A 27,710-nucleotide genomic window follows, 5' to 3' on the forward strand; every position below is an offset into this window, starting at 1 on the left:
CATGTGTTCATTATGATGCACTGATACTAGAGATCATCTATTTTTATGCCACTCAAAGTTGAGGCTATTATCATTGCGCAGTTGGTCTAGGTTCAATATTGTAGGGTATTCCTAATGAACAAGAGGATAATTGCAGAACAGGACATGAAGTAATAGTATGTGAATGCAGCTGATCCTGTAACTGTGAGCCTGACAGACCCTGCTTTTCTGAGCTAGCAGTGTCAAAAGAAGTACTGTGAAAGGGCATGAAGGCCAAGTCATATATTGTTGGAAAGGTCCCTCTGGTTCATCCTCTTTTGTTGAATAAAGGAAGTTCTTTCTGATAGGGTGTTAATATTAATATGTATCTTTCAGCTTTTTCTGCCTTTAATGAAATAACTCAAAGAGCAGCAAACTCCAAAATCAATCTTAATGAAAGTTTTAGATCTTAACTTTTCTTCAAGAGTTATCAAGGTTTTTAACCTTTACAGCCGATTTTTATGTTCTTGTCTGAAATCTTCAATGCAGAAATAATGAAGATAAGCAAGTCTATGCATATCTACTTCAAGTTGTGAAAAAAAGAATTTTTGAAGATGAGTTTGATTAGAACTCATCTCTTTGTATTTATAAGAGGAGGTTCCCGTTCCTAGAGGGGCCTTCTCTACCTATAGAATTTGTGCTAGGCAGTGCACCATGGTAATATAGGCAGCATTACGTCTGACCATGTGCTAAGGTATATAAACCAAGTACTTAGGGAAGAGATGTGTGAACAACATTTCTCCTTCTCACTTCTCCACATTATAATCCCCATAACAAACGTGCTGTGTTTACAGTTTCTCATACACTTCTACTTATTATCTAATGGTAGATAATTGTTTAGAAAAACCCTTCTTCTTTTAAACAAAAGTTTATTTTCCTGCATTCCTGGTCTTAAACCAATAATAATAATAATAATAATAATGATAATAATAATAATAATAATAATAATAGGGTGTGAAAAGTTCTACCATTTATCAAACAAAAAAATAAGATACAAATTAGGACTAGATGCTAAACAAACTTAGGACTGGAAAAAAGTGCCTGTTTGATGAGAGGTGTGGTAACACTTGAAATATTTTACTTGAAATCTATGAGGATTCTCTATAATGAGATCATTTAAACTGGAGAGAAAATATTTTCTGAAAAATAGTGTTTCCTTTCAGGTATTATTTACTTTGTTTTCTGTCAGAATGACTTGGATCTGTTCTATAACCTCAACTGATCAAGAGGCCCTAATGGTGTCTTTGGGCCAAAAATATTACAAAGCCATAAAAACAACCAAGAAGACCTCAAAGAACACCTAATTTTCTGTGAATCATTACTCAGCAACTATCTTGTCTGTTACTGCCAAACCTCTGCTGACAGATGTTATCTACACACACACACACACGTAAATATACGCACACAGAAACAAACAGACAAACAACAAAACATAATGCACTGTAATGCCACAGGCCATACAGAATGAATTTCTGAGGTTTCATCACCATCTGCTTTACATATGTTGATAAATTGAGTTAATCAGGTGACTATAACTCTTTCCTCACTTTTTGCCCTTAATCAACTGAGTCTAGTCGTGTTGTGAAGCTTGAGTCTTCAGCCAATTTCTTTGTACCCAGCTGGTTGTTATTGATAACATAGAAGTTTCTACAATGACTGTGTACATTTTTATAAAAATAACCAATATGAAGTAAGGGATTTGACTCAAGTAAAGCTTTTCATACACTGATGTTTAATCTAGATGTTTTAAGCCTTTCTGAGGGAGTAATCTGGTACCAGTGGAGGATTAGTGAAGAAGGTGCTACTTTTTTCTAAAGGCGATAAGTTCACCTCTGAAGTCGCAAAGGTAGTTACTGACTTTCTTGACTGTAAGACAGGCAAAATAAAACTCCTTAGACTGGATGCTACATCCATTATGCATCTGTTTCTGGTTTAGAGTTTTTCAGAGATGTCATCAAACCTCTTTCATTTCCCTTTCTTAATTTATACATTGTGACATGCAGTTAATACTGTGTCTGTGCATTCATTATGAAAACTGAACTCTTCACTGGACACATAATAGATCTGTGGAATACCAGACCAAAGGATGCTCTGGATGCTAAAGATTTGTTTGGATTCAAAAGGTAACTGAAAGAATACATGCCAAATAATCTATAGAGAATTGCTGAATACTACCATACCTGACACAGGAAGACAAGCAAGCTGAATTTTTTAGACTGGGAGAACACAAGGGGAAAGTATCATGTAGGCTTACTCTGCCTTTCCTCTACATTAGGTATTTACTGTCAGGAACAGGATCATGGGCCAGAGGGATACAGCCCAGCTAGACCTTTGTAATGGTTTTATATACAGCATCATTACCAATACTTTCAAAAATACTTAACAAGGTGCTGAAGGATCACCAAGGCCTGTTTATTTCATACCTATCCACACATCTGCTGCAGTTATGCAACTACAGTAAGTCACTGAGGAAGGTATTCAGATTTAATATCTTCTCAGCATCTCTCTTGCCTTTGAAATATACAAAAGGAAGTGTACAACACACTCTTTCCAAAATCACTTTTTTTTTTTTTCTTACAGATCCTCTATATCCAGAAATCCTTAGAGACAGAAGCATCCCATTAAAATTAGGGAGCATTCTTTGTAAAGATCATTGCCAGAGGGCTTGCAATGGGCTTGCACTGAGATGTAAGAGCAAATGGCCTCTCAGAGAGTGCATGATCTATTCTTCAGGGGAGTAGGCAAGGCCATCTCTCACTTCATGGATAAAGCAGTCCCCTCAATATTGGTTACATTTTTTATTTTATTTTATTTTATTGTAACAGAGAAATTCAGAAACAGAAACCAGCATTCTGACAGAATATGATAGAAATATAATATCTAGGGCTTAACTAATTAAAAAGAAGCATATTTGGTCTTGGAGATATTCCATGTGGCTCTCCAGAGAGAAAACCAGTTTATGAAATCTGACAGTTTCAAAACCCATATGTTTTCTTCCTCATTTTTATGAAAGACAGTGGAGGGAAGATATTCAGGTTTGATAATAGGTCTTTGATAAATGTTGATAAAAATAATGCAAAGTAATCTAGACATTGGCATGTTCACTCTTTCTCAGCATTCAGAAAAGGAGTTTTACGACACAGCACGTTTTCTCCTAATATGTGATTCTTGACTGAATCTGTAAAGTGAAATGGTGGCATAGAGAAAGCTTTAGTGAACTTATGTATATTGCTGTATGTGTCAGAAAGCTTTTTTTTTTTTTTTTAAAGGCTAAGAGACACGGTAGGACTGCCACTGTGCTGAAAAATATTTTGTCATGAAAAAATATTTTCTGGAAACATCATTTTATTGACAACTACACTCTTCTCTTGACTAGGCTGCTAAAGTCAAAGTCCAAGCCATTTTCTTCCCATAGGTGTACTCCTGTGCTAAGCTTTTATCATAAAATCACATCATAGAACAGCTTGGGTTGGAAGGGATCTTGAAGTTCCCCTAGTACCAACCCCCTGCCATTGGCAGGGATGCCACCCATTAGATCAGGTTGCCCAGGGCCTCATCTAATTTGGCCTTGATCACCTCCAGGGATGGGGCATCCACAGCTTCTCTGGGCAACCTGTTCCAGTGCCTTTACCTCTGGGTAAAGAATGTCCTCCTAACATCTAATCTAAATCTCCCCTCTTTTAGTTTAAAAGCATTACACCTTGTCCTGTCATTATCTGACTGATCAAAAAGTTGTTCCCCATCTTCTTTGTAAGACCACTTTTAGTATTGAAAAGTTACAATAAAGCCTCGCTGGAGCCTTCTCTTCTTCCAGCTTGAACATCCCCAGCTCCCTCAGCCTTTCTTCACAGGAGAGGTGCTCTAGCCCTCTAATCATCTTTGTAGCCCTCCTCTGGACTTGCTCAAACAGGTGCACATCTTTCTTGTACTGGTGGCCCCAGACCTGGATGCAGCACTCACAAGGCCTGAGTAGAGGGGGACAACCATCTCCCTTGATCTGCCACTCCTTTTTTGATGCAGCCCAGGATGTAATTGCCCTTCTGGGCTGCAAACGAGCAATGCTAACTCCTGTCGAGCTTGTCGTCCACCAGAACCCCCAAGTCCTTCTCTGCAGGGCTGCTCTCAATGAGTTCTCCACCTAGCCTGTCCTCATGTCTGGGATTGCCCCGGCCCAGCTGTAGCACCTTGCACTTGAACATGTTGAGCCTCATTAGGTTCACATGGGCCCACTTCTCAAGCTTGTCCAGGTCCCTTTGGATGGCATCCCTTCCTTCTGTTGTATTGACCGCACCACTCAGCTTGATGTCATTTGCAAACTTGTTGAGGGTGCACTCACAATCCTACTGTCTATGTCATTGATAAAGAAATTAAACAGAACCGGTCCCAAGACAGACCCCTGAGGGACACTACCTTATCCACTGAATCAGAACTCAAAAAAAAAAAAAAAAAAAGCCCAAACAAACAAAAAAGTAGTGTCAAAGGTATGATTTGAGGAAGGAAGCAATGTCTTCTGTTATGTTAAAAAACAATCACAATATTTTCTTCACATAGGTCGTTCAGCACTAAAAAGACTAAACAATGTTTACTTATTCTGGCAATGGAGGCATCCTAAGTCTCCTTGCTATTTGCAGAAGAGTCCTAACACAGACAATTCTTAGCATGGGTGTTTACATGAGGAATATGAGGAATACTTACCTAGAGCTATTCCCTTTCTCTGTGAACAAATATTTACACTTGCAAGTAGCTTTACTTGTGTGAGTAGTCTCATATGTGATTTCAGTAGGACTATTGACATATTCACAAAATTAGAGCAAGATTTTGTAAGCTGTGAAAGATCTATATCTTTTCTATTTCTTAACTTGCTAAAACCTTTCTTATGCCCTCTACTCTCTGAGCAAACCCTGAAACTATCCATATTACTACCGACATTTTTATCTAGTAAAGCAACTTAGAGTACATAGTGTATTTTGTTTCAATAATCTGGTTTTGCACATCTTCTGCTGTGTAGTTGATTGCTTATTATTACAAATGTCAGCAGTAAACCAATATTCAAATATGCAATTTAATGGTGTTTCTCATATGAAAGAAAACTCCTATTTTTTCATGCTGTCACACAGTTAGATCAAGAAGACAATTTGTAGTGACTGCATTGCCATTGCATGGAATAATGTTTTCTTGCTCTGTATATCCCTGAATCTGCCAGCAATCAGATGGATTTTTGAGCAGAAGAAAATGAAACAGGTGCTGCCATTCCACAGCTACTTTAAACAAGACACACATTGCTGAAATATATGATAAGAATCTGTGAAATATTCAAATAAAGGTTCTATTAAATAAAAAAAAAAAAAAGAGCTATTGTGCTGTATTCTCAAGTATGTAGAAGAGAGACAAACTGTAAAGTTTCATGTACATGTAGTTTTAGTTTCTCTTTCTGTAACTGATATCAAGACAATTCCTATCTCGTTTTCTCACATTTATTACAGCAACTGGTTATGTACTGACATTACTGGTACACTGCACACCTTAAAGCCTTGTGAGTTTCACCAGCTGTTTGAAGAATAAAAGGAAGGAACTCAAATCTCCCTCTGCTGGACCTGCAGAAAACAGCTACCTGATTACTTGGTTACTTACATCATCCTGTCTGGTTAGATATTAAGGTAGTCATAGGAAGGTCCTATTGGTTATCTTACTGCCTTCATGAGTTCAATTGCCTCAGTTTATCCTTAGCTTTCATATCTTAATCCAGCTGTGAAACTGCAACTGTATCAGAGGTTTGTTTAGCTCATTGGTGACAAATCTTTACTAAATTGTTGCCTATGTAGTTGCAATGAAAGAATAAGACCGATTAGTTGTCTAGAGAATCATAGAATAGCAGGTCTACATAATGATCTCCTCAGGAGATCATTCAGCCTGCACCTTCTTCCTGAGAATCATCAGTGCATGTCATTCTTGTCCTCAGATATCTCTGAATCTTAGATGTTCTCAAATCTCTGTAGTTTCCACACTCCTCTATATAACTACTGTGATTGGAGAATTATTTTTCTTCATTCTGAATGACTTTTGTCTTCAGGTGTTTTCCTCTTTTTTTCCTTAGATTACACCTCCCAAAGAGAAAAGTGTGCAGGGAAAAAAAAAAAAAAAAAAGAGCTTTGGAAAATGTAGGATGATGATACAAGTTATTGCTTAAGACAACCTCCTACTCCTTTCCGTGACTGCCTGCTATTGTAGCAGGATTCCATGAACAATACTTCTGTATTCTTCTCATATATTGCCTTCATGATTTCATACAGATTGTTCATGTTCTCACTCTCCAAACTGCAGATTCCCAGAATTTTAATGTGTACTCCATCCCCTTCATCATTTTATTTACTTTTCTCTGGGCATTCACTAACTCTGCTATAGCCTTCTTGAAAGGTGGATACCAGAACAAGACACAGTTCTCAAGATGTAGGTGAACAAAAGTGCTGTGAATTAATGCCTTCTGTCCTGTTCTCAATAGTCTTCCTGGTGCTGTCCAACATTTGGTTGGCTATTTTGACTGCCACTGAATAGTGAAATGGTAGCTCTGGAGAACTGTAAATGATGACTCCAAGTTCTCCTTCCTAAGATGTAACTGCCTGTAGGTATGAAAATACTAATCATGTAAACAAAGTCTTCTCAGGTATGTCTAAGATGTTTCTAGCTACTGAGACCTTATTTCAAAGTCAGGGTGGTACCCTGGCAGGCAAGTATAATAGTTATGTGCACCAGTTAAATGTTTATATTCTAAATTGTTTTTATAGAAAAAAAAGTTCTAAACCTCCAAGGTGACTGAAACAAATAGTTGTGTTTTTAAATAGAAGAATGTAAGAAGAGCATACTATTAAAAATAAAATAAATAAAATAAAATAAAATAAATAAAATAAAATAAAATTCTGAAATTAATTTTGTATTCCTACTAAGAAAGTGAATTCCATAAAGGCAGGTACTGAAGTTCAGGAAGGAAATTAAAATTGCATGTTTTCTTTGGTGATCTTCTTTGTTTTGAGAGTCTATTTCTCATATAAACTGTCATTTAATACTATACCTAATGCTCACAGCAAGAGCCTAAGATCTTTATGTGTTGTTTTTTTTTTAAGAAGAAGTAAGAGTCTTCACTATGACTTATCACTGAATAGGAAGATAGCCAAGAAACCTAGCATTATGTGTCTGTCACATTTGGAGAAGTACCTTGTATAATATAGGTGTGGATGATATATCTGTTACCCAGTGAATCATACAATAGTATATTCCTTGTATGTGATTTTGGTGACTGGTGTGTCAAGACAAATCAAGCTCATGGACATAGCTATAAGAAGAAAAATTCGCACTGTAATGTAATATGAACTGCTCCATGACTGAGTGGTAATGAAAGCGAAAAAGTATGGGGTGACTGTAGTCCTGGTACCAGTGCAATGGCACAGAAGAGATATGCAGTTATTCAGTATGTGTAAAGTAGTTGTTGGAATAATACAATATCCAGAGAGTATGAATATTCTCAAAGGATATATCTGTGAAATGTTAGTGCCTCTAGATGTCTGATATGTTGTCTCTAATGGATATTAGAAGTGGTCTGTCACCCTCAGTGATGATGGTCAAACTATTTCAATTCTTATTGGTAAGGAAATTTGGGGTAGCAGGGAGTAGATTTCCTGGCAGATGCACAGGGCATTTGCATATTGTAAGTAGTATCTAGGGAAATTATCAAAGCTCTTTCATCTAAAAGTAATAACTAGTGGCCTATCATTGGTATACAGCTATGGAACTTTGCAGAAACATTTTCTAAACATCAGCTGCCGACAGTGCTATCACAATTCCCCTGAGGTTGTGCCACAGAACTCTTTTTAAAACCATACATCTGCCACTGGTTCTTTAAATCACAGTCATATGGTACAGTATGTAAGAGTTTTATGACGGTATTAGTTTTATTGAGCTAATTTAATAAGATGCAACATGCCAGAAGCACTAATAAAAGAAACATCCCTTTCAGATTTGCTGCTTTGAATAACCTTTGCTACAAAATCCAAAATGCACACCGCATTAATGTGAGCTAATTATTGCATCTGAATAAGTACATATTATACCATGGTACATTTTTGATGACATAAGTCAGTGCCATTTTGCCCAAGACAACTGCTAATGGTAACACACAGTAAATTGCAATTAGAAGGCTTTGGTATGTCATGACTCTTGCAGCATGTCTGATCTGTGGATGGAAGAAAAGTCGAGTGAACCATATAGTCCAAAGCACTCCATTTATTTTTGGTAGAAAGTCAGTCAAGTCAGAGTTCGTCTAGCAGAGTTTTGCATATTTAATGAAAATTATGTTGTATTTAACATTTTTATACCTATTTTTTTTCTGTTGCTAGTCAACAAAATTTGAAAAGAGTTTTGTTAAAACTAAGTACATTATCTGACAAAAAATGCTTCTGTTATAAAAAGGACTACCTCAGATAAGAAAGCTGAGGAATTATTCCTGAAAAAGATTTTGCTTTCTCAAATCTAAGAACATAGTCCAGCTAGTGAAGTTCAGATTAGGTTATAAAACAAACATTTTGAAGTAAATCATTGGAACAACATATTAACATTCTTGTTATGTCCTTTTTCATCAGCAGTCCTTAATGCTCATTTGCTCTTTAATGAGAGATGGATAGCACAAGGCAACAAGGCTTAAACAGAAATCAAGACTTGATAAAGATTTTGAATTCTATCATTGAGTGGGTACTGAAAGTCCTTCTTTTATACATCTTTTCCTGAATTTAAAAGAAACAACATTAAACATTATATGTATTTATATAAACATTATATAAAATCAACTTTTTTTTCTTTTTAAAGCAAAAGGTCATAATAAAAGAAGCAAGTTGTGAAATAACAGATATCCATTAAAGAAGTTTTTTCAATTTTTCAATAAAAATGTCATCTGTATTCTGCTGTTTTTCAACATCTCAGTTTAAGATTGTCCTGGGATATAGTTGTAGCTGGAAGTTTCATTCTGCACAACAGTTCTATGTCAGAATATATCCTTTACTTCCAACAGTTCCTCCCAAAATACAATAGTAGAAATAATTACTCTACTCAATTATTAACATGATGATAATAAATATTTTGACCATTTTATTAATCTACCATTTATTTAAAATATTTCGTTACAGAGGGAAGAACTCATCTGGGATTCCAATTAGTTAACTAGCCAGTCACTTAACTGACACCTGTTTAGGAAACAAACAAACAGACAAACCAAAAACGCCAAGATTATCTGCTAACAGACTCCTTTAATAAGGTATAGATGCATTTTTTTATTGCCACCCCATTGTAGAATTCCATGAGTCATTGAGGACATACAGACTGAGCTTCGAGCATCATTTGTCTTCTAACCAGGGTAGCTGCAAAAGCCAGGGTGAAACTCCAGTTTGCAGATTGGTGCAAAGATGCTTTATTTGAAGAAAAACTTTGGGGCAGAAAAGTTGTGCTTTATTGTTTGTTTGCATATTATTATTATTACACTTTATATATCCTTTATATACACTTTAAGTTGTGTATTGAATGTAAATGTCGTTCAAGTGACTACCACTGCCATATTTAGGAAATCAACCTGCATCAGCAGTAAGTAGAACCAAGCCAGCAACATTACTCAGCAGGCGTTAGCATCTCAGAAACAGAATAAAAGAGAAAAAACATCAAATGATTTAATCCTGAGAACTTTCAGCAGCTACCATCTAACTGGACCTAAAGGTCATCATAATGACTGCCCCCTTATTTTCTTCCACAGTTAACAGTGGAAAGTTGTTTAAAAGCAGAAGCAGATTTTTCAAATGCTTTCAGCTGTTTTTTTTGTGTTGTCCCCCCAACCCCCTCTCCCCCCTGCAACAGTATAAGAGTGCTTGACAGGGTCAGCAAATTTTTCTGTGACAGGAGCCTGTTGCACTGAGAACCTGAACTGGGTGTGTACGATGTATCTAATATAGAGGAGAGGTTTAACAGTTCAAACAGGAAAACAGTGAAGCCTCTATCTACAACAGGGAAACAGATTTTCTTTTGCACGGTTCCTGTTTTAATCCTCTACATTGTGAATATCATTTCAAGTTAGAAAACTCTTAATCACCCTCAGGCAGCACCTGCCTGTGCCCCTTGACTTTTTGTAGCATTCAGTATCATATTTTTAGATGCTCTTACTTATATCTAATCTATCTAACTAAAGTAAATGGAAGATACAGTCACTCAGTTTGTCCAAGAAACTCCTGGTTTAGTGCCAGGACGGGGACCAATGGTTAGCTAGGTTGGCTGGTAGGTTGATATTTGAAAAGCAAATGTGCTTTTCACATTGCATTTTCCCTCCACAGAACAAGGAAGGGAATTGAAATTTTACATCAATAGTGTATTGTCTGTAAAATATTAGAGGTTTTTGAAGTGCAATTTACAGGTTATAAAGGTTTGGGATGGAAGGAATTATTTTTTGTTTATTTGTTTGTTTCCTAAGTAAGGTTTCTCAAACTTGAGGGAAAAAAGTTAGGATTCCAATCAGAAGCTGTGGAGGCAAGGTAAAAAGGTAAGAAATTTGCCTGGCATTTTATTAAGAAAGACAAAAAATATTACAGTTTTTCCTGATACTTTCCCTAAGACTTTCATTTAATGTTGTTAAGGGAAACTACTAACAATATGCACACTGTTTCTCATAAACACACAGCAATAAAACCAGCAGGGAGTGGGACTTTTTAAAATATTGTTCTTTGCAAGACAGTTGGAATGCAATGGGATTTAAGATAAAATTCTTTACAGAAGTAAATACAACACCATATGTACATGCTGTTAAAAGACATGCTTTATTTTGTAGCACGTGTACCCTTTAAATTTCTCAAAATAGATATTCAATGCCAGACTTTGGGCTTTAACTTTTTTTTGTTGTTAACTTTCATCCTATAATGTTTCAGCACAGTTTTTATTTAGGCTGCAATGTTCTTCTGGCTTTTTGAGATCAAGGGTTTAGATTTGGGTAAGTGGGGTTTCAACACCAAAATGTAGAACTTAAACTACTGTCATGTTAGTGATGAATATACTGTTTCTAATTATACAGCAGTACCTGATTGTTAGTAACTTTGTTAGAAAAGTGTTTCCAGAATTAAGCAGATATGAGTTTGGTTTTTGTTTGATTACAGCTTACTTATTGATATTTTGAATTCCTAAACTACCAGTGATTGCAGATTCCAAGTCATTTAGTTTTACATATAACCTTTTTAATCTATTTACTAGATGCTGAACTCCTGATTGCAAGTATAAAAGCATTTCTGGAGAAATTCAATTACTGCACTTTTTTTTTTTTTTTTTGTCACAGCGGTATTGTATTCTGACTCCAGTTGCCAGTAGTAGTGGTTGCAATGGCAGAAAGTTCAGAAAAACACTCAGTATCATTTGTTTTGTCAATACATGTACCAGTTCTGGAACAGATCGTCACAACTGGTGATCTCTTCTTTCAGAAATCTCAGCCCACGCAGTAACATCCAGAGAGAAGCTCTGCCTCAAGAGTTGAATCTAATCAGAGACCAAGCCAGAGAACAAATTCTCCTGCTGCTCACACAGCTATTTCTAAATGCAGAAGCTTGCGTGACAAAACCAGCTACAAAACAACATATTTTTCAAAGTCTGATCACATGCTAAGGAAAATAACTTGGAAGAATATGTAGACGAGCCTTGCTGCTGCTTGTTGTTGTACTGTAAGCACTGAATCTTGTTGCAAGGATTATGTACTGTAAGAAATTTCAAACTGAAAAAAACTAGGAACCAAATGAGAAAACACATAGTATAAGGGGCATTCCAATAGTGAGAATAACTTTGCCTCTATTTTCCAGGCTGATGATACTACATTTTGCATTTCATAGACTTTTTTTTACATTCTCTTGGTCTCCCATAGTCTTTGTGACAACATTCTGTGTGTGGTAGGATTGTTTTGAGGATCAGAAGAGTGTTCCACACTTTGATCAGGATGTGGTACTGTGACATGTTGTTGTTTTTTAGCATAGATAGAAATTAAGGGCCACTGGAGTACAAACTGTAACTGTAATGAGCCTTCTCTTTCCTTTTCCTTATACAAAGTCTGTATTCTTACGACATCATTCTCATTTTTCTGCCCAAGTTGAAGGGCTTCTACTAGAAGTGGAATCAGCTGTCAAGTAAAGGTTCACAGTATTCACATTTGAAATTTGAAATTCAAAGTAATCTATAACATGCTGTTTCCAACATCTAAGCTTGCAGTTTCTTTTCATGGAAAATTTCTCATGAGTATCTGATGATCAAGGAAATCCCACCAGTCACTTCATTACACTTTAAAGAGCAGACAAATATGAAGAAAATTCAGTCAGGTAGAGATAAACATACATACATACAGATATACATACCTATGTATACATAAATATGCATATGTATATGTTTATTTCCTAGTACAAACTCTCATCTGTTTGCCCAATTATATCTTAGGTAATGCAAAATGAATCTGAGCCTACTGGGCTGTATAGACAATGACGCCATTTTGATATCAAAAATTTATGGACAAAAGGAATTTTCAGATTTCTTAAACCATTATGCCTTAGCAAAATAAATTTATTAAAAGTAATTTAAATAAAAGCACAGAATGCAAGTTTTATCATGTAGAGACTTATTTAAATTTTAGATAATAGCTTTTCAAAGGAAAGGAGCATTCTGAGAGTCCTAAAATTCATTTAATTCAAGAGGGTATTTTCTGTTCCGGAGGGTAAATTCTAGAAGATACTCTGAAAATTTGTAAAAGAAAAAGTATTCTGATAACAATGCATCCTCTATTTCTTGGAGCATTCTTAGATATGGCATATAACGAGAAATAAAGCAAATCTTGGTAAGGGATTTCAAACCCTCCAAAGAAAAGTTGTTTTCTAATTTATCATTATATATTTCATTTTAAAAATTGGTAGCTATTTTTTAGACTTCATTGTAGTCTCCAGTTTCATATCTATGAAGAACGAAAAGATTTTAAAGTGGCCCAAAAAAAAAAAAAAGTGCTCTAGGTGATCCTGCTTGGCAGGGGTGTTGGACTAGATGATCTTCAGAGGTCCTTTCCAACCTCAGCTAGTCTGTGATTCTGTGATTTTTGCACTGGGATTCCCAAACCTGGATACAGTACTCCAAGTGGGGCATCACAAGGGCAGGGCAGAGGAGGACAATCACCTCTCTCAACCTGCTGGCCACTCCTCTTTTGATGCAGCCCAGGATGCAGTTGGCCTTCTAGGCTACATGCATGCACTGCTGGCTCAGGTAGAGCTTTTCATCCACCAGACTTCCCAAGTCCTTCTCTGCAGGGCTGTTATCAATGAGTTCTCCCAGTATGTATTCCTGTCTCGGATTGCCCTGACCCAGCTGTAGCACCTTGCACTTTGACTTGTTGAACCTCATTAGGTTCACATGGGCCTACTTCTCAAGCTTGTCCAGATCCCTTTGGATGGCATCCCTTCCTTCTGTTGTGTCAACTGCACCACTCAGCTTGGTGTCACCTGCAAATTTGCTGAGGGTGTACTCAATCCCACTGTCTATGTCACTGATAAAGATATTAAACTGTATCTGTCCCAAGACAGACCCCTGAGGTACACCAGACCTCTACCTGGACATAGAACCATTGAACACCAAGCTCTGGGTGGAACCTTCAAGACAATTCCTTATCTACTGAATGATCCACCCTTCATAACCAAATCTCTTCAATTTGGACATCAGGATGTTGTGGGACCATGTCAAAAGCCTTACAGAACTCCAGGTAAATGACTTCGGTTGATCTTCCCATGTCAACTGTTGCAGTCACTCAATCATAGAAGGCCACCAGATTGTTTAGGCATGATTTGCTTTTGGTGAAGCCATGCTGGCTGTCTCAGATCGCCTCCTTGTCTTGCACATGCCTTGACACTGCTTCCAGGAGGATTTGTTCCATGATCTGCCCAGGGACAGAGGTGAGGCTCACTGGTCTGTAGTTCCCTGGGTCCTCCTTTCTACCTTTTTTTTTAAAAAATGGGAGTGATGGTTCCCTTTTTCCAGTCACCCAGGACTTTGCCTGACTGCCAGGACTTTTCAAATATGATGGGGAGAGGCTCGGCAACAGCATCAGCCAGTTCCTTCAGGATCCTGGGATAGGTCTCAAACCTGCTCTTTGCTTACAGTAGGAGGGACTTTGCTCCCCCAGCCCTCATCTGTGGGTTCAGGGAAATGAAAGACTTGGGAAGCCTGACTGGCAGTGAAGACTGAGGCAAAGAAGCAGTTGAGTACATCAGCCTTCTCCATGTCTGTTGTTACCAGTTCACCCTTTTCATTCATCAGAGGGAATGATGAAACTCTCCTTGGTCTTTCTTTCCTGTGCAATGTACCTATAGAATCCCTTCTTGTTATTCTTTGCACCCCTTGCCAATCTCAGTTCCATCTGTGCCTTGGCTTTCCTGTTTCCATCCCTGCATGTGGCATAGCGACCACATGGACACCAGGGTTCTTTTAGGATCAGGAACTGCTGCTACTTTATTTATGACGTAACTTCATCTCTCTCACTGAGGACCTAACTTCATCTCTCATATTGAGCGCGTAACTTCATTCTCCTTGTTGCAACCCTATCTTGAGGACAGGTCCCCTTCTTATACCATTCGCCCCACAACAGTACTGTTTTGCTAACTATTCATTGGTCAACAACTTTGCCCGGCAACCCCAAACACCCAGCAACTTCCATGCCTTAAAGGCTGGAGAACAAGCAACCTGAGACAACAAGGCATCTCCTGAATCACCCTTCTTTGTTCCCTCTAAACTCTTTACATTCCTGATGGCCTCATCGTTAAGAGTCTGATGTTATCACCAACCATGGGGCTTGTCGACCCCCATGGCCACACTCCCATACCTGCATATCTGAACGGTATCCCTATACTTTTCCCAGGCCACATGTCCCTGGTTCCACTGCCTGTGCATTTTCTTCTTGTGCCTCAGTTTAACCAACAGGTCCTTGCTCAGCCATCCTGGTTTTCTGCCCTCCCTGCTCACTTTTTTACACAGGGGGATGGGAGTTCTTTTGTTCTAAGGAAAACATTCTTAGAGTTGCCAGCTCTTCAGCTCCTTTGTCCCTGAGGACAGTGTTCCAGGGGATCTCATCCACTAGGTCTTTAAATATGTTGAACTTGTCTCTTCGGAAGTTCAGAGTCCTGACTTTGCTCTTTGCCAGGACCACATTCCTTGAGATAACTCAACCAGGGCCTGGTCGCTGCAGCCCAGACTGTCTCCAATCGACCTCTTCAATGAGTCCATCCTCACTGGTGAGCACCAGGTCAGTAGCACTTCTCCTCTGGTTGGTTTGTCTAATACTTGGACCAGGAAGTTATCCTCAACACACTCTAGGAATCTTCTATATTGCTTACAGCCTGCTGTGTAGCTTTTCCAGCAGATATCCAGGTGGCCGAAGTCCCCCATCAGGATGAGAGTGTGTGAGTGTGATGCTTCTTGTAGTTGAAGCAAGAATGCCTCATCCACAGGCTCCCCTTGATCAGGTGTCCTGTAGTAGACCCTGACCACAGTGTCCTTTATTGGTGTGGTCTGTAACTTTCACCTACAAGCTCTCAACCTGTTCATGGCTGTTTCTCAGAGGCATCTGTTCACAATCAATCCCTTCCTAATGTAGAGGGCAACACCCCTTCACCCCCTTCCCTGTCTATCTCTTCTGAAGAGCTTGTAGCCCTCTATTCCAGTGTTCCAGTTGTGTGATCTGTCCAACCACATTTCTGTGACAGCAGTCAGGTCGTATTTGTCTAATTGCACCATGTTTTCCAACTCCTGCTGGTTTCCCATGCTGCATGTGTTGCTGTAGAGGCACTTCAGCTATGTGAAAAAGTAGGAAGGGGTTGTAGTCTTTGGGAGCTGCCAGTCTTGGAAGCCTCTTCATAATATCATGAATGTGGGCCCCAGGCAGGCAGCAAACCACTCTGGGGAGATTATCTGGATGGTAAATAGGTGCCTCAGTGCCTCTCAGAGTGGAGTCTCCAATGACTAACACCCTTTATGCCTTTTTTGTGGGACTGGTTCTGATGCATGTGGGAGACTGAGCCAAATTTGTATGGTTGGCCTTTGTGAGGTTTTTGCTAGTTCTCTCACAGTCTCCCCTCTCCTTCCATAGAATATCATATCTGTTGTGTAGGGGGTGCTTCAGGGGCAAGGGGGAAACTCCTCCTCCAGTTCCTAACAGACATAAGGGTCCACTCTCCCTTCTCCTGTGAGTCTTTCAAACATGGTTGTTCAGGGCTGGAAGCTTGTTTACCTTCCCCTTGCTAGGGCTTAAGGCAGGGCTGTTGCTCAGATCATGTCAGCATATAATACCATTTCTCAATCTCCCGCTCACATTCCTGGATGCTACATTGCCTGATGAACTCCTTTTGCAACAGAGCCACCTGTTTGAAAACTTTATCCAGCTCTGCATTCAGGACGTAGGGTAACTTCCAGGGACTGGAGTTCCCTGGAACTGAGGGTCTGGGCAGCACTTTCCATCCTCGGGAGATCTGTTTGGGTGTAGGCCTCTGCCTGGGGAGGTTGTTGCCCCTCCATCTGGGTTTCAGCCTCAGACCAGCAGGCTCAGTGGGTGGACACCATTTCTCTTACAGTAGAAGGCCCTTCATCTGCTGCTCACAGAATACAAAATGACCCACCCTGCACCCTGCCTTGCTCGCCCTGCCTGCGCACACTGCTGCGCAAAATACTGCGCCATGCCCTGACTGCCCACTCTGTTTGCAGCGCACCTGGTCTCACATGCTCCCTAGGGGTTGCCTTTGGACCACAGAGAAGGGGCACTCCTGGCTCCTTTATTCTCAGCCTAAATCCAAAACACAGCACCATACCAGATACTATGAAAAAAAATAATTCTATCCCAGTCAAAACCAAGACAGAACCACAGGTCTGCAAAAATCAGGACATGTTTAAATATTACCAAGAAGCAACTTGCAGATTACCAGTTTAAAACTTTCAATTATTATTTATTATGTTTATTTTGTGGTGTAATCTCATCTTTTCCTATCCAATATTTCAATGCATTTTTTGTTTTACTTTTGTTTTAATTGGATGTCAGCAGGTACAAAGTATGTTACAGAATCAGAACATGAAAGTTTTAACTATGATCTCACCCTATAAATCAGAAAATTGGACATTTGCAAACACTTTTGGAGGCAGGACTTAAGTTCTGATCCAGTTTTATGTTTGAATGTCTGCAAGATGTGTTCTTGGGTATTTACCTTTCTGGGTTACGGTTACTTTTTGTTAGTATTGTCTGTTTACAACATAAACTCTCTAGAAGATGATTATATCTCTGATTCAAATCTTCCTGACTCTAATAGATTCCATCTGGAGGGACTATGCCCTTGTAAATACTCTAGTACAATTGGGAGAACCTTTTATGTGGGAACTTTAATGTAGGCTTCCAAAATCTTTAAACATTTCCAAGACAGGTCACTATTCTATTCACTTTCAAATGAGCTATTCATTTCAGTGAGATTACTTCAAGCTTTGCAGCATCTTTTGCATGACAAAAACTGAGCAAAAAAATCCAGATAGAATCCACATCACGAAGCAGCATAATGTTTGGTCTAATGATTAGGCTAAGAGCCAGAAGGAGCAGGCTATGTAAGCTCAGAGACAATGAGCTCTCACTATTCACCATTGCACTTCTTCCAGTGATTTATAGCAATAATTCTGTGATTTTGCCATGCTTGATTTTGAGTATTGCCATTACATTTCTCTTTAAAGTTGGGCAACAATTCTTGTTAGTTTGATGGGGTGCAGCCTTACATCTACATTTCTATATATCTCTATAAAAGCAAACTCTTAGAACACTAAACATTTGAGAGATATTTAACCCTCTTCAGTTCCTTGAGGGTTTGATTACTCAGTGCATCACAAGAAGGATCAGGTCCAAGACATGAATATCTAAAAGCAAGGAAAACATATAAAGACAGCCGAATAGCAATATAAAGATATTCAAAAGTAATTCTTACTCTTTGAAGAGCTGAACATTTTTCCTGTGATAGATAAATAAATATATAAGTATCTGTAATCCAAAATAATTGACGAGCCTTACTTAGACCTATAATTTTTTAACTCACGTATTTGACAATCACTTTTAAAGAGTTCTTTACTTAAATAGAGTGTTGTGATCCTCAAAAGAATTTTTGATTAAGTGCTTCCCACCTGATTTTATTTTTTTTCTGAAAACTAGCAGGTTGCACTCTTTCTGTAGCTCGAGCAAGCTCTTCAGATTAAGAAGTGACAGAATTTAAATCAAAACGTTCATTTCTGTTTTCTTCTCTCCAACAATACAAATGGGTATTCAGTGTAAATGTACGTGGAGGAAAAGATTTTCATAGGCACTAGTAAAACCCAGCTGAGTTGAAAGAACCTGGAGCAGCAGAGGAGATCGCATTAGTTGAAAACACCTAGGGTCTGCAAGGTATATCCAGGCTCTACATACCTCTGGAGTCCTGACTTCTCATCTTGCAAGCCAGGAACCTTGTCAGTGTGTACTGCATCTTCTGTTCAATTATTTTCTGCAAAGAGAAGGGAGGTATGAACAGAAGGCCTGGCGTGCATGTTGGTATTAAATAGATATGAAGCTGGGTCGTGGCCAAGGTGTATACACAGTCCAGGTTCTTAGATTGACTGGAGCCAGATTTAGAAGCCAGCCAAATTCTAGAACTGAAACCACTAGTCCTTTTGTTGTTTTTTCATGACATGCTTAAATGGACCCAAACATGTACCAAGGACTGATTCAGTTGTGGCGTCACCTTGCAGCAGGAGTTGGCCTCATACAAGACAATGTGAGATTACTATTATCAGAGATTGCAGTTTGATGTAGGGAAAAAGTGTCAGGAAATGCCTGATCCCTCTGAAGCTGTGTTTTACCTGTTAGGTATGCTTGGTTATGATGGTTAGGCTTAAAAATGTGAATCAATGTATGTGCTATGAAGTATGTAATTTTGATAAAGGAAATGTTGGAAAACAATGCCTGTGACAGCGGAGCCTGACTAAGCTCCATCCATAAGCAAACAGCTATTCTGGCTACTGATAAACACCAGCTTGGTTTCACTGGTGCCTTTTCCACTAACAGTCTTTCTGAAATCTCTAATATACAGGTTGATTGCTACAATTCTCAAATTTTTGGGAACTATATTGCTTTGATTTTTTGTCTTGACAACAAGAATCTAATATTTTTACTTTACCAACAAGTCACTAAAGGTGATATCTGTGTAGATGTTTTCTAAAATTTAAGGAGAATTGAAGGTATTGTTCTTGATAGAATTTTCTTGTGTGATTGCACCAATAAGCATGGTCATTACTGTGCTAAGAAACATCACATCTTTTGCACTTCGTGGCATATTCAAATAACATTTATGAATACAGACTGATATACATATAAACACAAATATAAATGCATATTATCACTATATATATATATATAATATGTATACATATACACACACACAATCTGGCTTTGCAGAAAACATCTGTTACTGATTGTGGTTTGACTTGCTTCCATGAGGCATTAAGTTCCTTTATCATAACCATCTGTCATTTTTTGCCATGTACACTGAATTAATTACAGAATTTTAAACAGCTCATTTAAAACAAACCGCAAACAAAATTACTATCTGGTGAGAGGAGAGCAGTTTATGAATAATATGTGTATTCCTACTGTGAAGACAGTAGCCACTATTAAGAATTAGTAACTCAACTCATCTCTGAACTTTTAGGTATATAATATTATGGCTTGTAATGTAAAGAAGCTCATGCTGTTATGAGCAAACCCCAAATCCTTCAGAAATGGAAAACTACACACAAATCAAGGTAAAGGGAAAATAAATTTAATCCTTAAACTACTTTTCTTCATAAAACAGTGGAATATCAAACCTTTGAATGGTGCTTTGATGACAAATTAACTTTTGGCATAAGTAGGAACAATCCTTTGAATCAATAGAGGTATGCCATTTACGTTTGCTAATGTAGAGCCCTGGATTTACTTTAAACCTTCTTTTTCAGTAGAGGTACAAGAGATTTGCTTTTATAAAGCTTTCCTATCTCAACCCTCTGTAAGCTTTAGGATCGTTTTATGTCTTTTATTATCTCCATCAATGCTCCAGTACTGTGGGGAGAAAGACGCATATTGGCACCTGCACAACACTTTCTCATTCCAATTTCATGTGGAGAAAAATGGAAGAAAATGTGAAAACTTTCACCCTCTTTTCTATGCATGAATACTCTTGACTAGCCTGTGTAATAAATATTAGAATTGGTCAAGCTGTTTTGTTAAGAAGGAAGGCATACACTCCTACAAGAATTATTTCTGAAAGAGTACATAATGGAAATATTTGCGTTAGTGCTTGCCAAGAGTCAGGGTTGAACAGGCTAACTCATTATACTAATTGTGTTCTTCATTCCGTTGTTTTTGTAGTCTGTACCAATTACGGAGACATTACTAAGATTAGATGTTCCCAATTGTTCTGATTAGGCAACAGTACATACTGATTTTTTTATATGAATATGGTTTCAGTTCAAGAATGTATCTAGTGGCTGTTACTTTTCCAGTTTTTAAGATATATCCTCTGACAAACTAAAAACGTGCTGGAGCTACTTTATGTTTTCATTTGCTCTCATATATAGATATAAAAAATAAATCTCTACCTTCCTGCAAATTGTTAAACAATTACTTCGCCCATCATCTGCAATCTGCATTATAATTTTATCACTTTCAATCTAAATTTTTGTTGAAAATCATGTGTTCCTTTGATCTCTAAGATAAAAGTAAATTTCTTAGTGAATATGTCTTTACTGACATCGTTCCAGCTTTCTTCTCTTGTTCTCTGTAACCAAACAACTGCATCCCAACATTTTAAAATACAGAGCTGTCACTATTTTAAGTACTCAGTCCCATTTGCTCTTAATTATTGCACATTTAAACTGAAAATTCACATTTCTAAAGATGATATAGGCTTGTATATATTCTAATTAGGCAAACTAAATTAATTCTGACTACATAATAAAGTAAAACAAACAAAAGAAAAACAAAGTAGAAAATAAGTGCACAGTAAAAGCTACTTTATGTGTACATTACAAACTTTTAACTTAATACTAGAAAGTTCAGCAATGTCATAAATGAAATTGCCAGTTCAACATGAGAATTATGATAGTCTTTAATTGCATGACCTTACAGTACTTTGTGTGCAACTATGGGAAATACATGCCTTGAATATATTACTCATTCATCTATAGAAAAGACTTGATACTGTTTATTCAGTGTTACAAATCTACTTTGCAAGAAAAGAAAAAAAATGTGTGATCATCTAATTAAAAATTGTATCATAAAGTGTATCACAAAAGTGCAACCCTCCTTTTCTGAATGACTTTATAACCCTGACAGCTGTCATTGTTTTTAGCAGCTTTATTTTGGTATGTGATGTCTTTATTTAAGACTCCCCTTTTCAAGACTGACATCAAATTTTGTCATATAAAGTTCTATATGGATTACAGGAATAGTGTGAACTGTTATAACCATTTAAACTACAGTCATGGCATTTAAGAGTGTCATTGTCTGTGTGGAAGTGATGATATTTAGCTAGAAGGTGTCAGAAATAATTGCTCAATACAGAGGAATTTCACTGGCTTTTCCTATGTTGTTTTCATATATTATCTATATCACTGTATAGAGGTCTCATCAGTCTAGGTATTAAGGCTCACTGAATGGTGTCAAATGCAACTTAGCCGCTCCACCTGAACCTCCTGACCAGTTGACAGTGCCATCCTGTGCAGCCAAATAGTCTTCATGGGTGAGTTCACAACTGGCACTGATACTGGCAGGAGTTTTCCCTGGCTGTCCACACTTATCCCAGGATGCAGGTTTGTGTGGTTTACACCACCTCATTAAAAAAAATCTCAGCTTCTTTGAATACACGTCCTTGGGTTAATCTGCAAAGTGGGCCAGCTTCCAATGCCATCAAAATCTTGCCAGCTCAAGCAGTGTACCCACACCTTCAAGTATTCTTTCACTGCCTCTGTGGTCACATCAGCTATAACTGTCTGCTCCCCAAATGTCTTTTGCAAGAGACCCGCTAAAAAAGTCAACACACATACCCACAGCAGAGGCCACAATATTTGCAATCCTTCTCTCAGGGGGCTTTTAAGCATTGTTTTAGTCAGAACTTGTGGTCTGACATTGTCCTCAAACACTGTAACCACAACCACGAAGAGATCCAAATTTACCAGGCAAAAAGACGGCATTGGTCAAATGCAGTATACTGAGGCAGCCAACATCATACACAAATACTATATCCCATATGTCAGATATTGCTGAGACCCATGGCAGCTACTGTCTCTCCCTACTGGTAGATGCTGAACAGCCCAGATGTATTAAATTTTAACAGGCAACAGACCTGACCACATCTGCAATACCTTCCCCTTCCCCTCCCCCTCATCTTACCTATCTTACAGATATGTTGTGGCAGAGACAAGATACTGCAGTAATTCATGTGCATATTATGCTTCATATGCATACTATGGCACAGAGCTGCAGAACAAGGAACACAAAGATGTGTGTTCCATGCCTGGGTTTGCATGCCTCTACCATTCCTCATTCCCTTCCTCCTCCCTTCTCCGCCCCAGCCGCCCTGTGGTGACAGCATAGATGTAGTTGGTTGAACGCTGAGCCCTGCAAGAGGCTCAGGCATGCTCAGGAAGGATGAAATTTCCACAAATTTTAGCACTTAAAAGACGGCCAAAATATAGACTAAACATTTTCTGAAATGCAAAACTCTCCCGTCTGACTGTTACAGATGAAAGAGACACTAGCATGAAAAAGGGCACCTACAAGGAAGTCAAAAACCTGACTGACTCAATCTCTCTGTTCTGTGTGAAACTGAAAAAAGCCTTTCAGACAAGGGCAATCGCACTACAGTCATGTGGACATTGAGCATATAGTCAGCAATAAAATCCAGGGGAATGAAGCCCTTTAACCAACAGGTCATTATCTGTGCACATAATTAATATAATCTGTATTAACTCTGTGTTAACATACCTACCAAGTCAGTGGGTTTTTGTTACTGAAGAAATAATCGCATTTTAACTTAGAGATAAGTAGTGAAGGTCTTCACCTAGAAATTATTTTATTTTTCATGCTCTATTTATTTATAATTCTGTTGAGAAATATACTGCATAATGACTTTACATTTTGCTCTCAGAGAAATATATTATGAGGCTGCACACTGACATTTGTAGAATTTTATACCACATGGCACATACCAAATAGACTGGGGAAATTAGTCTCAGATTTATAAACAAAACTTCTTACACAAGTGACTCATTTTAGTTGAATGTGGATGGCCCTTAATAGGAACACATATGTTTATGCTAAATAACCTGTAATACCAACTGAGGTGGCACAATTCTCTCCACCATTAGGAAGATTGATTTTGCCTTGGAGTGTCTCTACTCAACAGAAGTACCCTTCAGGTAAGTTGAAAAAGTTATCAGGCATGTAGTGTAAATGAGCAGTGAAGATTCTGGAGATGGAGGAAAGCTATAGCATGCCACTTCAGTTCCCTAAAACGTTAAACAATCAAAAAACCTTTTTCCCCCTCCCCCCAAACAATCAAGCAAACAACAACAACAACAAAAAATCTATGCAACTGTGATATCAAAATGCTTCTTATAAATTGCCTGACATTAAAGTATGGAAGAATTCTGAATTTAGGGGGGAAAAAAAGCAAAGAAATACTGAAATTTAGCCATTGAACTCAGTAAATGTAGAAAGTATTTAATGACAGATATAGGCAATCATAGGACAGGATTAATTCTATGAAATTTGTGTTACTGCATTGTAAATATTTTGTGAGATCATATTAAACTTAAAGTAAAGCTTAAACAAGGTAGCTTTCAACATGGAAGAGATTTGAAGATGATTTTTGATTAATAAAATGTCTAAATGAATATGGTGAATTTGACAACACCACCTTTATTGTTTTTTCAAACGCTGTAGGCTGGTTACAAACAAAGAACCTGAAAATCATGCAGGCTCAAAAATGCTAACTAAAACAATAGGAAGACAGTCAGAAATAGAGGAAGAAGGAACCTTGTACTGTTATGAGCTTTATTCATTTATAGGAAGCTGTTGGATTCTAGTTCTTTTAACCAGGTCCTCAGAATTATAAGTAACTTCTAAGTACAATCTTTTCTCTCTGAAAGCTTTTGTGAGTTCAAAGGAGGCAGAAGGAAATGTAGTTACCCAGAGAGACTAGATATATATTTATACATACATATAAACCATATCTTTGCTATATAAATATGTTCTACAGGTCTAAATTATAAACTTCAGTATGCATTTGATTCAATAAACTCTAAGGGTATCTCTGTCAAGGTATGTCTGATTTCTTTCTACCCTATGTGTGCATAGATTAAAATGTTAATTTACTCTCACTAGTCTGTTTAATTTAGGCCCATGGGTGCTAGATGAGAAGAACAGGGGAGCACTTGAAGAGGTAATAACCTTATTCAGGCATTGTGTTGCTCAGATCATAGAAGGTGTCATCTCTTTCAGAAAACAGTCTCTTATTTTGGCAGATAACACTAAAAGTTTATGAGGTCTTAACAATATACTGCTAATTTTTTTAATTATTATTTTTAATTAGTGTCCCTTTCAATTTAAAACATTTCTATATCCATAGTTTCATATGCAATGAAAAATTTACATTTCTAGAATTGCAAAACAGTCCATAAATCTATAATAATTTGCAGCATGACTCCATTGCTCTCCTCTGTCTGTACCTCTTTACTGAAGCACACACCAGAGCTCTGTACTTTTGGAACCTTTCAAAGAACTGTTCACAGAATTGAATCCATATATAGAGTGAATCTGTATTTAACCATAGTCAGTTATATAAGGAGCTTCCTGACATATTCAGTGAGTGAATACCATATTTGTTATTTGTTGTTGGTATTTGTTATTGGTATTGGTATTTGTTATTATTTCTCATGGAGACTTTGCATGTCATTTTCTAAGTGACTGCTCATGTTTTACACAGAATAAGAAAATATCTGTGGATAGGACTATTATCTATTTAATCTGAAATCTCCATCTTGTCCATTTCTTTAGAATATTCCAGATAGAAAACAGGCTTCAGAGCCCAGAGAGGTATCACATTAGAGACCCCTGAGCAAGCTATATATGTCTATATAGTGAAAAGGGTTGCTGAACATACGTATTTTCCTACCTAGCGCAGCAGACAGAAACAGCAGAGGGCTAAGTCCCTGCTAAATAGACCAGCCTGTTATTGGGGCTTATTAGCTCTGAGCAATCACAGGCATTTATATGCATTTATGCAGCTTCCAGCTCTGGAGCATTTTTCAGCTAGCTTGGGGACTTCTGCACTGCAACCTACTGTGAAGAGCAAATGCACCTAGTGCTATGGTATGACCACAGAGCTATCTCATGAAGAGCCTGCAGAGCTCAGAAGGACAAAGAACCTCAATCCTTACAAATTTATTTCCCTTGTCAATGAAAAACAATTTAAAGAGCTCCATGATTAGCAAACTCTTAAGACTTGCATTAGTATCTGGTCTTCACATTACCTGTGAAACAGACAGTGTTTTGTAGTATATATTCAAAGCGCTACCAACACTGAGGTCTGCATATAAGGTGGTGATCTGCCAGACTATTATAACGTTCTCTCCCTGTGAGAGAATTAAGCAACTTTTCTCCACACATTGAGAAAATGTTTGATATAAATGTGCAGTTCCTTACCATAAACAGCTCAACACTGACTGTCTTTAGAGAAAATTCTATTTTTAATAATTGTATCCTGTATAACTAATGGTAGTTCCAAAGCTCTGTTTAGCATCAGAGAGGACTTTATGTCCTCCCACTTTTTTTTTCTTTTTTTTTTTTTATAATGTCCATAAAATATGGATCTAATATAAAATTGTTTAAGGGGAAAAAAAAATGTATCTCTTGATTCTATACAACTGGCTTTTACTAATGAGTTACAACTTTCTTACCCTTAGTTCTTTTCATTCAGATCTTGGAAGATAACATGATGGGCTTAGTGTTAGCAGTGCTTAGTGTGGAAAGCTTACTCTATAACTTCAGAGGCAGCTATTAAACATATCAATTAACGTGCACATCTTACGTCTGTATTTTTCTGGGCCCTTCTAGCTGATTTGTCCAGGCTGCATTCTGTATATCTGCAAAGTTGTTTTTCAACAATGATGTGCAACCTGATTCTCTGAACAATTGCAATGCAAAGGATGTAGATTAACAGGGAGTATCAATACACAGTTGTCAGATGTGCAGGCATTTTCAAACATAACTGCTGCCCTTGCACTCCTTGTTTGAAAATTATCTCAGAAATCTGTACTAGTGTTTATGAAAGAACTGTAGCACTTTTCATTCCGTTTTTTTTTTCTTTAAATTTATCCACAGAGCAGGACTAGACAGATACTGAAATATTCAGTTTCTCTTGCTGCCTGAGTAGTTTTACAAATACATAACTCAGGCACAAGAGCAGTACATTATTTTTCTTCCTGAGAGTACTATCTCTGAAATATATCACTTGCAGGGATAATGGAGAGAGAATGGGAAATGTGTTCTGCTTCAACTACCAACTGCAATTCAGCTTTCCAGAGCTATTGTTTTGATACTACACTGGGATGGCACTGAGATGTTGGGCCCAAGAATCCTCATCAAGAACAATAGGCATTACTGTGGTAAGCTGATATTCAGATCTGCTCAAAAATAGCATAGTTAAATTGGACTATTGTTAGGTAATACAGACAATGTGAATGCTGAGGGGTGGAAGTAAAGACTGTGAACTAGAAAATGCACTCCAAAAGTTGAATCTATAAGACTGCTTTTATGCTTTTTCCAATAATAGACTAAAACAAATTAAAGGAGTTCCTAAAACTTTATTTAAGAGGCACAACTCCAGTGTCCAAAATGGCTATTCAACTATTTCATAAGAGGATATAATAGAAAGACCTGCGCATTCAAATATTCTTCAGTTTCAGCAGAAAATATTCTGAAGATAATTAAGTATTTGAAAGATCTTTCAGTGGCCGGAAGTGGGAAAAAATATGCTGTAGCCAACAACAGCAATATTTTTACTTCTCTGACTTGCTTAAAGCTTTTACTTCCTATCTTCATTTACTGGTGTAGCCCTTTGGGCCTCTGTGAAGCTCCACTCATTTAAGTGACAGGCACAGAAGTCTATGCCAGCAGATCCAGAGGCAAGATCAGGGCACAAGGTGGTTCATAAATAAATGTAGGAACTGCAGGTACCTCTTGGGCCTCTGAGATCTGCTGCTACCAATTTCTCATTTGGGTGGTAAAGGAAAGACGTAGCTTTCAATAGGTACAAAGTTATAAAGTTAATATAACTGCTCCTTGCAGAAATGTATGCATACAGTGCAATGATGAAAACCTGCCTGAGTCAGAATGAGGTAATTATGTCTCAGGTATGCTACTGTTGAATGTGAGTCCTAGACATGGAGGCTGTAATTCTTCAGCAGCAGCCATGCTGCAAAGTGCCCCAGCCCACCCCTATTCCCCAGGCTTTCCCTGTTACAGAAGCCTCTGCTCAGCACTGACACAAATGTTTATGCAGCCACAGTATGGATTG

At 37.8% G+C, this 27,710-nt stretch overlaps 1 long non-coding RNA gene across 2 annotated transcripts; it reads left to right on the forward strand.

The window, feature by feature from the left end:
• The first annotated feature begins 9,886 nt into the window (after nucleotides 1–9,886).
• Nucleotides 9,887–27,325, forward strand: LOC310893544. Of its 2 annotated transcripts, XR_014579079.1 has the most exons (4): nucleotides 9,887–9,977; nucleotides 10,514–10,582; nucleotides 11,508–15,343; nucleotides 26,652–27,325. It is a non-coding gene; the product is annotated as an uncharacterized lncRNA (long non-coding RNA). The 2 variants fall into 2 exon arrangements; XR_014579080.1 differs by lacking the exon at nucleotides 26,652–27,325 and having other exon boundaries at nucleotides 11,508–19,514.
• Nucleotides 27,326–27,710: the final 385 nt, after the last annotated feature.

Source organism: Anser anser (genome assembly GCF_964211835.1).
Source record: "Anser anser genome assembly, chromosome: 2".
Classification (NCBI taxonomy): Eukaryota; Metazoa; Chordata; class Aves; order Anseriformes; family Anatidae; genus Anser; species Anser anser.